Source organism: Phascolarctos cinereus, unplaced genomic scaffold (assembly GCF_003287225.1).
Source record: "Phascolarctos cinereus isolate Bilbo 61053 unplaced genomic scaffold, phaCin_HiC Scaffold_4;HRSCAF=312, whole genome shotgun sequence".
NCBI classification, from domain to species: Eukaryota; Metazoa; Chordata; class Mammalia; order Diprotodontia; family Phascolarctidae; genus Phascolarctos; species Phascolarctos cinereus.
The window spans coordinates 90,248,924-90,264,334 of NW_027555847.1; the positions used below are offsets into that span (position 1 = coordinate 90,248,924).

The 15,411-nt window shown below is 39.0% G+C and overlaps 1 pseudogene; it reads right to left on the minus strand.

Annotated features, from left to right (window-relative positions):
• Positions 1 to 1,625: 1,625 nt before the first annotated feature.
• LOC110216948 (riboflavin kinase pseudogene) lies at positions 1,626 to 4,359 on the minus strand (annotated as a pseudogene).
• Positions 4,360 to 15,411: the final 11,052 nt, after the last annotated feature.

Genomic DNA, 15,411 nt, shown 5'->3' on the forward strand with positions numbered 1-15,411 from the left:
GTCCAAAAGCAGTGTTGCTCATCGGAAATAGAGAAAAGACAATGCTGAGTCCCTTTCTTAAATAGAGGCCCTGGAGTCCCATGGTGTTATGCCCCAACCAGAGGGTCTAATTAAGCAACTGGGAACATGAATACCAGGCAGATTCAGTCTTGCAGAATAATGAGATTTCCCAATGATGAGTTTCCTGGGACAAGGCCATAGAATCCTAGAAATGATGGAAAAGCTCATGAACATCATCTAGCCCAGTGGTATCAAAACTTAGAAAGAAATGGGGATCACTAAACTGTACCTAAGGATTCCTTTGGGAATATAGTCAGTTAGAAAACCACATATTAACATTATCTGTGGTCTATTGTATTTTTATTTGTTTTGTTAAATATTTCCCAATTATATTTTAATCTGATTTGGGCCTCACTTGGGAGTGTGGCAGGTCATGTGTTTGACACATCTGATTTAGTCCAACATTGTATAAATAAAAATACCTGCCAAAAATTGGAGAGGCCTTCTGTGCAAGTTAGCCTACACAGCAAAATATGAATAAATTGGATATGGGGAATGGTGTGGGAGGTACATCTAGTTAGGTAGAGTTGAGCCACATTGCACTTTCATTTTTTGTTTTTTTAATTTATGAAAACACTGATGTTTAATTAATTGTAATTGAACCATCCCATTACAAGTAACATTTCTTGTACCACATTAAATTGTCAATGTTTTATAACTAATCCCTAGTTAAGCTGAAACATCAAAAACAATAAACATCCAATCAAAAAGTAATGGCTGACACCTAACAAAATGCTAGTCACTAGTAAAATACAAAAAAGCTTTCAGAATTCCCAAATGTTATAACAGCAATATAAGTGATTCAAGTAGAGTGCTATTTTAAAGTTATTCCAACAATAAGCATGGGGGCATGTTGTACTTTATAATTGTTTGCTTTGAATCTTTACTTTGTAAAATCACTAACATTTTAAGACTAGACAATAAATTATGGGGTTGCTAATTAAATATTAGATATTAAATATTAAAACAGGGAAAATAAAAGCAATAATGCCATGAACTGCTTTGTGAAAATAAGTCCTTTACAAAGTAATCTAAAACACTTAATTGAAGTGAGTCATCCAATCATCCTTCACTAGTTTTTGCATTTTTTTTTTTAGGCAATTGGGGTTAAGTGACTTGCCCAGGGTCACACAGCTAGTAAGTATCCAGTGTTTGGTCTGAGGCCAGATTTGAAGTCAGGTCCTCCTGACTTCAGGGCTTAGTGCTCTATCCACTGAGCCACCTAGCTGCCTCTAGTTTTTGCATTTTTAAAACAGTAGCTTTCCTCAAGGGATATCATTGTTTATAAGCCTGACATTTTGTTTTTCTTTTAACATTCTTAGAATGTCTACTCCTGAACATTTTGATCTTTAAGGTACTATACAATGAAGTTCCCGTTAAAACAAATTAACAGAAGTTTTAGGGATGGATAAGATCTCTTTTAAATTCTCTTTTCTACTTTGGTTTATAAAGTAGAGGTAATTTGTTATTTAAGGGCCTAAAGCTAATTTCATTCAAGTACATTTTCCTAAAAATCCAATGTTTGTAATAGTAATTCTTTAAAAAAAAAAAAAGGAATTATGTCAAAAAATTCAGGTGTTTATTTAGAAAGTGAAAAAGTACATGGGATTAAAAGGGGAAGATTTAAAGAAAATTTTAACCTACAAACCTTCCAAATCCTTTTTCAAGTTACAAGTATTAGTAAGACTGGCATTAACATCATAATTACACAATTGCAGCAGAGCTTACACATGCTTAACATACATAATTACATTTAAAATAAGTTAAATAACTTTAAAAATATATTCTATAATTTAATTGGCTTTTAAATGTTTTCCCTTTGGGAAACATCAGCTGAACTTTGGCTTTTTCTATTCAAGTGGTTAATTCTGACTATCCCTGACCCCCTCACTTTCATGAGTTACTTTAAAAACTGGGGTTATTGTAATATTCAAAGTTTTGTTTTTCTGAAGTGGAATCCAATAACTTTTGCATATCTATTATTGTTCAGAGTTAACGGTAGGGGAGGGAAAGAACTGGATACTTCACTATAAAGATCATACATAAATTGCAAATATTATGAACAGAAAGAAATCAAAGTTTAAGGAGTAAAAGAAGGTTCAAATAATTTTGAATACAAACAATACCATCTATAATGAAACAGAAAAACATGGAAATTTGAGAGCTATAGTTCTGAACTGTTTTTTAAAATTCAAAAACCCTTAGAATTCAGGGCATGAAAATAAATATAAAATGGAAAACAGTGCAATAATGACCCTAATCAGAAACTTCTTTTAAATAAATAATCCCAAATAAAATGAAGTTTCACAAAATCTCATCTTTAACAAACAATATATTACACTACACATGTCAAAGCACAAATTCTACCATTTCTTCCTTTCAGGACTTAGACTGCCAAAGCTTCACACAATGCACATTTTATTTCTCCATGGCATCTAGGTCTAACAGCAGTTAGTTAGAAGTCAGAAGTATTACAGAGAATCCTTAGCCACTAGAATGACCTCTAGTCTCACCTGCAGCAAATGACTTAGAGCTAAGCCAGTCAGTTTTTACTTATAAACATATTTCCATCATAAAAAAACTTAAGATTCTGTTATGCTCTATGCTTTTACTGTAGTGTGTTTCATAAAGCTTTTGTATAGTTCAACATTTAAAAAATCTTGATTTTTTTAAAGAACATTTTTGGTACTGCTGCATGATGGGTTTAATGTAACATTTAGCATAAAATGGCAACTACATTGATTGTATAAACTAATTCACAGCCATCGGAAAATTCTTAATCTAAGCAAATACAAGGCTGCAGCAATGATAAAGAGTAGTGGAATACAAGGGAAAAAATAAGTAAATACAATGACTTTTGATCAGGAGCCATTCATTATTTTGCTTTCTGGCATATGGAAGAAATTATCTTCTTTGAGTTTCAAATGTTCTGGTAAATCCAGTTGTCGCTTAGCTTCTTCAGTATCATCCTGAATTGCTGAAATAAGGGCATCCATTGAACTGAAGTTTTTCTCCGGTCTGATTTAGCCAGTGATGGCTATACCAAGGATTTCCCCATTGAACTGAAGTTTTTCTCCGGTCTGATTTAGCCAGTGATGGCTATACCAAGGATTTCCCCATGGAAGTCCTCTTTGAAGATGTGGATAACGTGAGTTTCCACAGATTTTTAGTATTCTTGTAGTACGGGTTCCATCCTATGCTTAAAACCATCTTGTGGGCATCTCCATTTCCAACAGAGGCCCGACCACAGTAAATTCCAGTAGATAAATCAATCACATGGAAGATTATCTACTACTTGCTCAGGAAGGTTAGCAGCGGGGATACCAAGCTGCTTGGAGCCCGGTCCAAAGCCCCTAATCACCTTACACCTGCAGAAGTAAGGCAGATGCTTCATCCCGCCGCCGGCTCCCGCCCGGGACACAGCCCGGGCGAAGAGTCTGGAGGAGCCACCTTGGAACTCAGGGCAACGGTCCCCACGGGCCAGCCGGGAGTGGGGGGCAGGGGGAACGAGGAAAGGGAGGGCGGGAGAACCCTATGGGCACGTGTGCAGCGCGAGCCCCGCGGCCAGCGGCCCCCACCAGAACGCCGCAGGCGAAGGGCGTGCGACAGAACCTTCACCCGCCACTGACCAATGGAAGCCGCAATCCACATTGGACTTGTAAAGACACAGAATTACAGATTTGATGGATACTTTTTCCTCTCTGGGTTTCTGTAACACTACTCTCTCCTGGATCTTCTCCTACCTTTGTGCTATTTTCTGTAGTTTCTTTGCTGACTGGTCAAGCATATCATGTTTTATAACTTTGGTGGTCTAGGCCATCCATCTCTTTACCATCTCATTAGTTCCTATTAGTTTAATTATCATCTTCATGCAGATGACTCACAGAGCTGTATATCCAACTGTAGTCTGGTTTCAGAGATTTAGTCCGCCATCACCAGTAGAAAACTACTGGAAATCCCAAACTGTATCCAACTGTCCAAGAGAAATCACAAACTCGACATGTACAAAACTGAATTTGTTACCTTTCTTCTCAAATCCCCCCCCACACACACACACTCTATTTTTGTCAAAGGCATCGCCATCCTCCAGCCTTCCAGATTTGTAACCTTATCATCCTAGTCTCTTCACCCTACCTCTCCGGTTAGTTCCCAAATTTTGCCATTTCTACTTCTAAATATTTCCCATATCTGATCTCTTGTCTCCATTTACACAAGAACCACCTTAGTTTAGACTCTTGTTACCTCTCGCCTATATTATTACAACCTTCTCCTCACTGGCTTCTTGCCATTGTAGTCCATCCTCCATACTACTACCAAACTAATTTTCCTTAAGCCCTCATCTGACTGTCACTGCCCCTGCTCAGTCTGTGAGTCCCTATTGCCTCTAGCATAAAATATAAAATCTTTGTCTGGGTGGATTCTCTGGAATTGTAGTTGGTTATCACATTAGTCAGAGTTCTTAAGTCTTTTAAAGTTGTTTTCCTTCACAATGTTGTTGTTACTGTGTAAATTGTTCTTCATGTTCTACTCAATTTACTCTACATCCATTCATACAAGTCTTCCCAGGTTTCCCTGGGCTTTTTCTCTCATCATTATGGTGCAATGATCCAACTTGTGCTTCTAGGTGGGCCTTGAAGTTATTGGAGGATGGACATGCTATCAGTAGAAAAGACTGAGATACAAAATATGTAAGATCATAGGGACTTGATTTCCATTTGAATTAAATTCAACAGGTCTCAGAAGGGATGGAAGGGGAAGGGGCTGTAGAGAGCCAATTGGGACAAGGTTGAGCTGACTAAATGTGGTCTAGAGGAACCACAAGAATTAGGAAATTAGAGCTGAAAGGTCTTTAGAGGTAATCCAGTCCAACCCCCTTATTTTACAGAGAAATAAACAAAAGGCCAAGAGAGCTTAATTGATTTACCCAAAGTCACAGTGGTGGCAAGTAGTAGAATAGGGATTTGAACCCAGACCCTCAGCCTCCAAATCCAGCCTCTGTAGCAGGCAGGAGTAGGGCCTATGAGTTCTCTGCCACCTGAGGCAGAATGAGGCCTTTCATAACTATTGCCCTTTTCACTCCTTCCCTGATACCCAATCTTAGCTGCCAGGAGGAGAGGCTAGAAGAAAAGGTTATTGATGTGACCAAGTAAGACCAAGAATGTTTCTTCTATTTGTCTTGATGATGTATCTTAAGCAGTACACATGGCCTGGAAGAGGATGGACAGAAGGAATCCCTCAGCCTTATCAGTGTCTGTCTAAGCAGAGACAAATAAAATTCCATCAGATTTCTCAGAAGGTTGCTGCAACGCAGCCTGATCACCAATGTGTGCCTGGTGGTGTGGGTGGGAAACATAGGGATAAGGGAAATATAGATGACATACAGCTGCAAGCAAGAAGAAAACAATGGACCATCCTGGAAATAATTAAAAGAGGAAGGCACTAGAATTAAAAGGATTCCTGTAGAAGATGGGATTTTAGTTGGGACTTGAAAGAAGCCAGGAGGCAGAGATGAGAAGAGAGAGCATCTCTACTGGCACATAGACCTGCAGGGGTGAGCATATGGAATGTAGATTTCTTCTAGAAGTAGGAGAGTTAGAGATAGATAGGAAGTCACAAAGTCTTGTCTCCCTGTATGATGACTTTCTTCTTCTAATGGAATCTTCTCTTTCCATCATATATACTCCCTGAATTTTAGTGGGTCTAGCCATGCCCTTCAAACAAGCAATATGGTAAGATTGTCCTTAAGCAGCAGAATCGTCTTTTTTCAGAAGTGGGTGACTTTTGAAGATGGGGCCATGTACTTCACCCAGAAAGAATGGGCAGCTCTAGTTCCTGCTCAGAGGACAAGGAGAAATAGGGGAACCTGGTAATCCTGGGTAAGAATTGTTTTTCCATGACTCAGAATCTGCCTTTTTTGGTTTCACAGTTTCCTTGTTAGAAGATTTAAAGTCTCTGCCAACACTCATTTGAGTGGTGATTCAGGCTTGTGAGGTTCTTAATCCCTTAGCTTGTGGGATGGCCAATTGAGGAGAGGCCTAGAATTCCTTTGGCTCTGAAGCAGCACTTTTATGTACTTTTTCCCCTGGTGAAAATGCTTACTTTTGAGGGACTCTGCTCTGGGAATAGTTGGAAGTAATAGTTTCATACTTAAACTGAGGCCTAAAATTTTCTGTCCACCCTGTTTTCTGAAAGAAATCCTGGCTCTGTCCCCTTAGTTGAGCTTTATTCCCAGTTCTCATGTTTCCACTGTGGGAGTTGCCCATTTTCCTCCCAGAAAGAAGGCAAAAAGCTAAATTTCTTCTGGAGGAATATCTACAAATCCTTTACCTCCCTCAACTCTCCTGGGAATAGTCTTTCCCCAAGATCTTTACAGATGAAGGAAACACTGGTTAAGTGACTTGCCTCCCTGAGGAGGCCTCCCTGACTCCAGGTCCTCTGTTCTATCCACTGTGCACCAGCTATCTCTGGTAACAAAAGATAATAGACATAACAGATAATACAGATAGATAACAGGTTACCTTCTTGAAAGCAGGCAGCTGGGCCAGATATTTTCAAGTTGCTTTAAGCCCTTTCATCTAGGATGAAAAAATCTAGGAAAAAGATCATCTAGGAAAAAGATGTGACAATAAGAATGTGTCACCATTTCTCCAGCAATGTCCAAGACAACACATGCTCAGACCAGACCGTAAACCAGAATAGACACGGCCATGAAGAATAAGATCTAGATAGATATCTGGCAATTTCTAAAACACTATAAACGTGATCACAGCTACTATGAGAGGTAGGCAGGAGAGGTTTCTACAAGTAAGGGAAACTGAGGCTCGGAGAGAGGAAGCAGCCTCTTCAAGGTCCCACGGTCAGTCAGGGGCACAACCTAGAACTGAACACAAGCGCCTCCCGAACTGGCGCTTCGCACTGAGCCGGCATTAACTAACGCTTGCTCATTTGACTAGCCAGTTCCTTGCCCGTTAACGGGGGGGGGGGGGGGGGGGGGGCAGGCGGGGGCGGAGCGCCAACAGACGAAGGAATTCTCGCGATAACTCCTCAGTATATCCCTGAGCTCACCTGTGATCTTATGAACAAGTTCCCGGTTCTCCCACGTTCCCAATGGATGAGGCTACGCATGCGCGCGGTCCTGAAACCACCCAGGCAGAACCAGAGAAGGGATACTCTTCCTATCCTTTCACTCTCCCAATTCTCCCGGCACCCTGTGGGGCCGCCCCTCCATTCTCCCCCTTTTGTCCCCGACTTCTCCTTGTCTCGCGGTAGCTTTGGGACTTTTTGGTTCCCCGGCTGGACTCAATGACCCAAGCAGAGGGAGCCGGAGAGAGGTAGGGACAGAGACCCTGTCTCGGAGAAGAGCATAGATAGCGGCGTTCCGCACCATTCGTTACGGAAGTTACGTAACAAACTTAACAAACGTAAAGTTCTCTGCGGAAGAGAACCTCGACTTAGCCGGAAGTGCGTCACCGTCCCGTGTTGCTACGGCCTGTTTCTCTCCAGAAGCGCTTGGAGGGACACGCAGTGGGGCGAGTTTCTGGTGGGTCTTTCCTGCTTTTACAGGGAGGACTGTCACGTAGCCCCTCAGCTTCTCTGTGGGCAGGCCGTCTAGGGGAGGGGAGTACAGTAGGGGAGGGGAGGAGACGGGACGAGTTATTCCACTTAGGAAGGAGCTGGATGTGCTCAGAAATAGCCAATAACCTTCGAGAAGAGCCAGGCCTTTATTTCGATGACGTCAAATGATTCCCCTCGTCATCCTGCCCAGGCCCTCAGGACCTTATTAGGCCTGGGCCAGCACGGTGGGTTTGTAAGAATTGGTACGGTTTACTATAGGGACTGCCATTTCTGGGAACTTGAACATTATCCAGTGCTGTCCTCACTGCAGTCTTCTGAAATACGTCGTGCATGTATGCATCCCCATTTTACAGAGGAGGAATGTGGTGCTCCACAGCCACTTACTAGCTCTAATTCAATATGTGTGTGTATGTACATACGCACGTAGACACACAGATATGTATACATGCATGTATGTGTGTCTTGTTTTAAGTGCTTTATGTAATGTCTTGTTCAACTTGATTATATTCAAACTGAGACCTGAGAATGACCTTAGCTTAAAAAGGCCAAGGTCTCCCACTGCATCAGGGGCCGTCTCCAGTCCTCAAGATTTGTATCTGGCCACTGGACCCAGATGGCTCCTCGGGAAAAATGAGGCTGGTAACTTTGTGCAGCCCTCCCTCACTTAAATCCAATTCACTTGTTAGTCAGGGCATCACCTTCCTGATGCCATGATCCTGTTTGAGAGTGAAGGACGAGCAACATTTAATCACTTGATTAATGAATGATCCACAGCTACTCCAGAATTTATTATAGTACCTGGCACATAGTAGGCTCTTGATAAATGTTTATTGACTGACTGACTCCTCCAGTAATTGTGGGAGTCACGATTTGAGCTCTGATGGTTTGTCTTCATGTACAGTGTCCTTTTCAAGCTGCTAGACAATATCTGACACAAACCTGGGTTTACAAAGCATTTTACATATATTCTTGTATTTAATGCAACAAACAAGCCTATTCGGTGGAGTATGCAAGTAATATTCTCTCCATCTTATAGGCAAATGAACTGAGGTCCAGAGAAAGGAAATGATGTTTCCCAAGGCCATATTGTAAGTGACAGAGAAAAGGTTTAGACCTAGTTGTGAAATATCTACTCTAATATTGTTTCTTCATCTGTGAAATAATCAGTTTGAACCAGATGACATCTAAGCTCTATGCTTCTGTGCTCTGTGAGAAATTAGCAGTAGGGGAAAGCAGAAGAGAAAGCCTTCCTAACAGTCTGGCAATGTAATCTTGAAATCTTGCAGTAATTTAGATGTTTAGTGAAGAAAATCTGAAGGAGCCAACTTATGAGAATCTGAATGAATTGTCCAGAAACTGTACTTGAAAAGTAGGCAGCTGGGCAGCACAAGTGGCGCAGTAGATAGAACTCAGGCCTTGGAGTCAGAAGGACCTGAGCTCAAATCCGGCCTCAGACACATGACGCTTTACTAGCTGTGTGACCCTGGGCAAGTCTCTTAACCCCGATTGCCTTACCAAAAAGCAAAAAAGAAAAGTAGGCGGCTTGGTGGCAAACTGGATAGAAAGCTGGGACTGGAGTCAGGAAGACTCATCTTCCTAAATTCAAATATGGCCTCAGACACTCACTAGCTGTGTGACACTGGGCAAGTCACTTCATCCTGTTTGCCTCAGTTTCCTCATTTGTAAAATGAGCTGGAGAAGGAAATGTCAAACCACTCCAATATCTTTGCCAAGAAAACCCCAAATGGGATCACAAAAAGGAGGACACAGCTGAACAGCAAAATACTTGAAAAGTAAGCTGTGACATGAATTGTTAATGGATGAAATCAGTTCAATTTTGTGAATTTTTTTCTGCTGGGACATTAAGCAAGCTTATTGCAAGAGCTAAGATACTGGATATAGGAGGTTACCCAGGGACAAGGATCAAAAGTAGCCAAAGGTTGGGTTTGGTAGGGGAAGGGTATGAATAGAAGGGTTACTATGCTAGTAGTTAAGAGAAATTGTAAAGTGGCAAGCTCAGCATAAAGATAGATATGGAGGCAAATGAAACCAGAAACTTATTTACTATAAAGCTAGGGAACTTAGGAAGTATATTTCTTTGAGAATTAAATACCAGGCCTCTGCTTTCCAGGGTCCTATGGTTCCTATAAATTTTGTTTTGCCCTCTATTTTCAATAATTACAGCAATTTTCTTTTATTATTCTTGTAATATGATATGGTTGTTTCTTTATATGATTATGGTAATATAATAATTTTCCATTTATAGTAATTTTCTGTTTGTCTCTTTTAACTCAGCCCTCCAGCTATGTTGCTTTGATCTATAGAGATCTGAGTACTTCTTCTAGTCTTGGCTGTTTTTAAATTTTGTTTATTTTTCCATCTCTTAACTTTTAAAAAAAAGTCTATTTAAATTGTTTTCCCCTCAAAGAGCCTGCCATTTTAAAGAGATTTTTAACCTTTTTTTCTGTTAATTATTACATTAGCCTCTGAGTGCTATTCCCAATATTATAGATATATCTTCCTTTTAAATCTCTTACTGTGAGTCCAGACCATAAAACAAGGAGGTTGAATCACATTATCTCTTACAACTCTAAATGTATGATCCAATAATTCTAAAACAGTCTGGGACTTTTTATAGAATGGCCTTTTTGACTTCTAGACATATAGTTCTTACATTTTGTACTTTCTGTCTAGAGATTTCTTCTCACTTTTTAGAATAGTGAATAGAATGTGGGAGTTTGGAACAGAAAGATCTGGGTTTAAATCTAATCTCCTTTAATTGTTAATTTAAATTATACATAGCCTGTAAGTGATTTCTACTCCAAGCTAGTGGCCACCAATAAAAATTATGACTTCTTCCCTACACTTCTTTCTTATAGATAGAGGCTAGAGAAACAGCAAAATGAGGAAAACTCTGAATTCCTAGAGAGTACTTGTTGCTGGTCTAAAGTGGGACTTGGACATACTTCTAGCATTATCTCTTCTCTCCTCCACATTTCAAAGACTGTCAATTGCACAAGTACAGGACAGATGAAGAGTAGCTAGAGAGAAGTCATGTGAAAAAGATGGAAGCTTTCATGGATGGCAGGCTTAACAACAGAGAGAGAGAGAGACAGAGAGAGTGACAGAGATTAAAACAGAAAGGAAGGGAGGGAGAAAATGGGAAAGGGAAAGAGGAAGAGAGAGACAGAAAGCCAGAAAAACCTAACACAATCTTAAGGTGCATTAAAATTGGTTTATTGTCTCGAACAAGGGAGGCAGTAATCCTGCTACGTTCTGCCCTTATCAGGCCACATCTGTACTGTTGTGTTTAGTTCTGAGTGCCTCATTTGAGGGAGGACACTGACACTCTGAGGAAAATGCAGGGAAGAGCAATGAGGATGATGAGGGTTCTGGACACCATGCTATATGATGATCAGCAATAAGAACATGAGGATGGTTAGAGTAGAAAAGGAAAAATTTAGGGCACAAGTGATAGCTATCTTCAGATATCTGAAGGGCTGTCATACAGCAAAGGGTTTAGAGTAATTTTGCTTAGCCTCAGAGGGAAGAACTAGGAGGAATGGGTAGAAGTTACAGAAAGGCAGACTTAGGTTCAGTGTGAGAAAAACCTTCCTTACAATTAAAGCTATGAAAGAAGCATATCCCTCTGAAATGGCCAAATAGACCACGGGTGGGGAATCTGTGACCTCGAGGCCTCATATGCCCCTCTATGTCCTCAAATGCAGCCCTTTGACTGAATCCAAACTTCACAGAACAAATTCCCTTAATAAAAGGATATGTTCTGTAAAACTTGGACTTAAGTGGTTATGGGACAAAAATCAATTAATTGTAAATAGGGTGAATAAGAAAATGATAAAGGATCAAATCTTAATCTTCTCACTAGCAAACATATGAACTGATGCAAAGTGAGCAGAAGTTGAAGAACATTGTACATAGTAACAGCAATATTGTAATAATAATTAACTACGAAAGACTTATGGGGACAGCTAGGTGGCATAGTGGATAGAGCACTAGCCCTGGAGTCAAGAGGACCTGAGTTCAAATCCAAGTCTCAGACCAGACACTTGACACTAGCTCTGTGACCCTGGGCAAATCACTTAACCCCATTGCCTAGCAAAAACAAAAACAAACAAAAAAGAAAGAAAGACATTAATACAGTGATCTATGACAGCTCCAAAGGACTCATGCTGAAAAATGCTATCCACTTCCAGAGAGAGAACTGATGGACTGATTAAATATATTTTTTCTTTATTTTTCTTGATTACCACCACCACCGTCAATATGGCTAACATTTTATATGGCTTCATCGTATTTCTTGCTTTCTGAATAAATGGGAAAGAGGATGGAGGGAGAGAGAGAATTTGGAACTGAAAATAAAAATTTTTTTTAAAAAACCATAATGTCCATTTGGTGATATTATATCTAGGGTTATTGTTTGGGTAATGATTGTATACAGTGACATTAGAGATTCTGTGACTTGCCTTCCTTTAATACTTTTCTTGATCTCATTCCCCTCTCATCAGTTTTCTTCCATACAATGTAGTTATTTCTTGGAGATATAAAATTAGTATACTAGATACACCTAGTAACTATTTTTTGTAGAAGGAATAGGATTAAGTGACATTTGTATTTTCTATTTCTTGTGTCAGGTTACCACTTGACCAGTACCAGGAATAAGAATGATTCATTGTTTCTAAGTCAAAATATTTATCAAAAAGCAAAAGAATACATCACAACCTCAGGAAAAGCCCAGAAATCTCAAAGACCTATATTTAGAGAAATATGTGAATCTAAAGACACCTGAAACCTGCAAAGAAAAACTGAAAAGGATTCTCAACAATTGGTAGTAATGGATAATAAAATTTTCACAGAAGAAAGAAGCCAGAAAATCAGGAATCTAGAAAAATATTTAGTCTTGGTTATATATCAAAAATTCCTGCCCAAGGAGAAAGTATACATTTAATGGAGCCCTTCAGTCAGAGTTCAAATCTTGGGCATCAAATCAAAGGGTCCACATGGGGAGAAACTCTATGAGTGTCATGAATGTGGTAAAACCTTCATTCAAAGTGGGAACCTTGTATATCAGAGGATACACACTGGGCAGAAGTCCTAATCATATAATTGTTAGAAAAATCTGAAGCAAAGATCTACTACAGGAGTAAGTGAAAAAAAGCCTTTATTATGCTTCTCACGAGAAGTGAGCACACCACACCCTAGTAGCACATGCTTGCTGGTACGGAGGTGGAATCAACTTTTAAATGCTTAGTAAAACCCATACTCCTCCCATCTGAGCCCAGGATTGGACCAACTTATCTGTGTTATATTTATCCTGAACCCACACATCCCACATTTCTCCATGTTCCTCCTTGTCATGTTAGTTCATGTGTCCCATGTTGAAAAATGGCGGCTATCTCCACCCTCAGGAGTGTGTCAGTTAATATTCAATAAGCTTAATAAGCAAGAGCAGTGGAGAAAAGCTTTTGCCCCATCCTTTACCCCAACAGGTTGCAACCGGGTTTAGCCTCCGGGGCTCGCTCTTAAGGAACTAGTTGTTTGCAGAATATTTGGGGCACTTTCTGATTGGTTGAGGGACTATCCATAAGATCTTGGAAGTCCTTAGAATTCCCTTGTTCTGTTATGGAAGCCTAGCTCCTAATCCTTTCCCACATAATGAATCTGAGAAAGCTTTTGCTCAGTTTCTAATTTTATTGTGCACCAGAAAATCCACATTAGGGGAAAATCCTTTCAATATAGTGAGGGTGGGAAAATCTTCAGTCATAGCTCATAATTTATTCAACATCATACTGGGGAGAAATGCTATAAATGTAAGGAATATAGGAAAACCTTTGTTCAGAGTGCAAATCTTACATCAGAAAAGTCATAATGGGGAGAAACCCTATGTACATGGAAAAATTTTTGGTTGTTTATCACAACATATTGCAGAGAGAAATTATGCATGTAATGAGTGTGGAAAAGCCTTCAGTCAAATCTCATGACTTATTGTACATCAGAAGAATCCACAATGGAGAGCAATCCTAAATATGTAATGAATGTGAAAAGGCTTCACTTGTAGCTCTTATACATCTGAAAATGCGTAATAGAGAGAAAACCCATTTATGTGGGAAAGCCTTTAGGCCGAAGACAAGTCTGACTATATATCACAGAATACTCACTGGGGAGAAATTTTATGAATACAGTGAATATGGGACAGCTTTCAATTCCAACTCACACCTCATTCTACATGAAAGAATCCACAGGGAGTATCAGTCACTCAATTAGTACTTAATCAGTGCTTACTATGTAGAAAGAAAAGAAAGGAAGGAAGGAAGTCTCTAATCTCAAGGAGCTCACAGTCCTATTTTAAATGGTCTAAAACAATATTGAATAATATTGCTGACACAGTGTAGTTTCTCTGTTTTTCACTTCTGATTAAAAAGGCAGGAGGAGAAGAAAAGGGCTAAATAATACATACGGATGAACAGGTGCACAATGATTAATAGCCAATAAAGTTCAATGTAGGACCTGAGAGAAATTAAGCCTAATGGCATCAATACAAAATTGTTTCACTTTGTTGATGAGAAACTACCATTAGTCATAAAACTCATAAAATTTCTAAAGTGAATTATAAAACTGCTATTATGTGCAAAGCACCATGCTTAGGCAGTAGGAATAAAACAAAAAACCCCAGCAGTCATTATGCTCAAGGAACTCACATTCTAAGGGATGGATAAAACATATGCATAGATATGTATATTACAAAGTAGGGAATAATGAAACAAGAGATGAAAATCTTCTAGGACTATGTGGAGAACAATAATGATCCATCAAAAAGGAGGTGGTATCCAAGTTAAACCTGAAAAAAGATAGGGAATCTGAAGGATGGAGTGCATTATCAGGCAAGGAACAAATTTTTTTGGTAAATTTTTTAATTTAAAACGTAAATACAAAATGAGAAAAGAAAAAAAATTGCCATACACATAGCAGACCATAAGAGAAGATTCAATATAAAACAATAAATTTCCATTTCAGGAAAACCTATATAATAAATACTACACAGTTTTCAAATCTGTCTGGCTTTTCTTTGTTTCCTTGCTGGTTTTCTTTTGTTCCCTGCTGTGCACTTTTTACTTTATTTTTTCCCCTCTTTCCCTCTCCCCCCCCAAAGGAGGCTACAGTTAAGCATGTATATATACATATATACATACATATCTATAAACATACACATATATACATATATGTAAGACCATACCATGTTTATTTCCACCTGTCATCTGTTTCCGTAAAGGTAGATAGTACCTTCTTTCATAAGTCCAAGTTTTTCCATGTTTTTCTAAATCAACCGGATTGTTTCCTATACCAGAACAATATTCCAACCCTTCAATCTATGTCTATGAAAGTTTCCCCCCAAAAAAAAATTTTCTTCATTCTTTCTATTCTTGGCTACATAGGCTTTATTTATACAAGAAAATTTTAATTTAAAATAATCAAATTATCCTTTTTACATTTCAACAATGCTCTCATAATATAGTTTAAGTTTACTGCTGAATCTACTTCCTTTACATCTTTTTTCCCTGGTTTCTTTCAAGTTCCTTTTGTTCTTCTGAATGAACTTTGTTAATATTTTTTCTGACTCAGTAAAATTTTTTTAGTAATTTAATTGGGTTAACATTGAATAGATTGGGTAAAATTGTCATTTTAAAATTTATGTTGGCTTTACTTACCCGTGAACAATAAATATTACTTCAATTGTTTAGATATGAGTTTATTTGTATA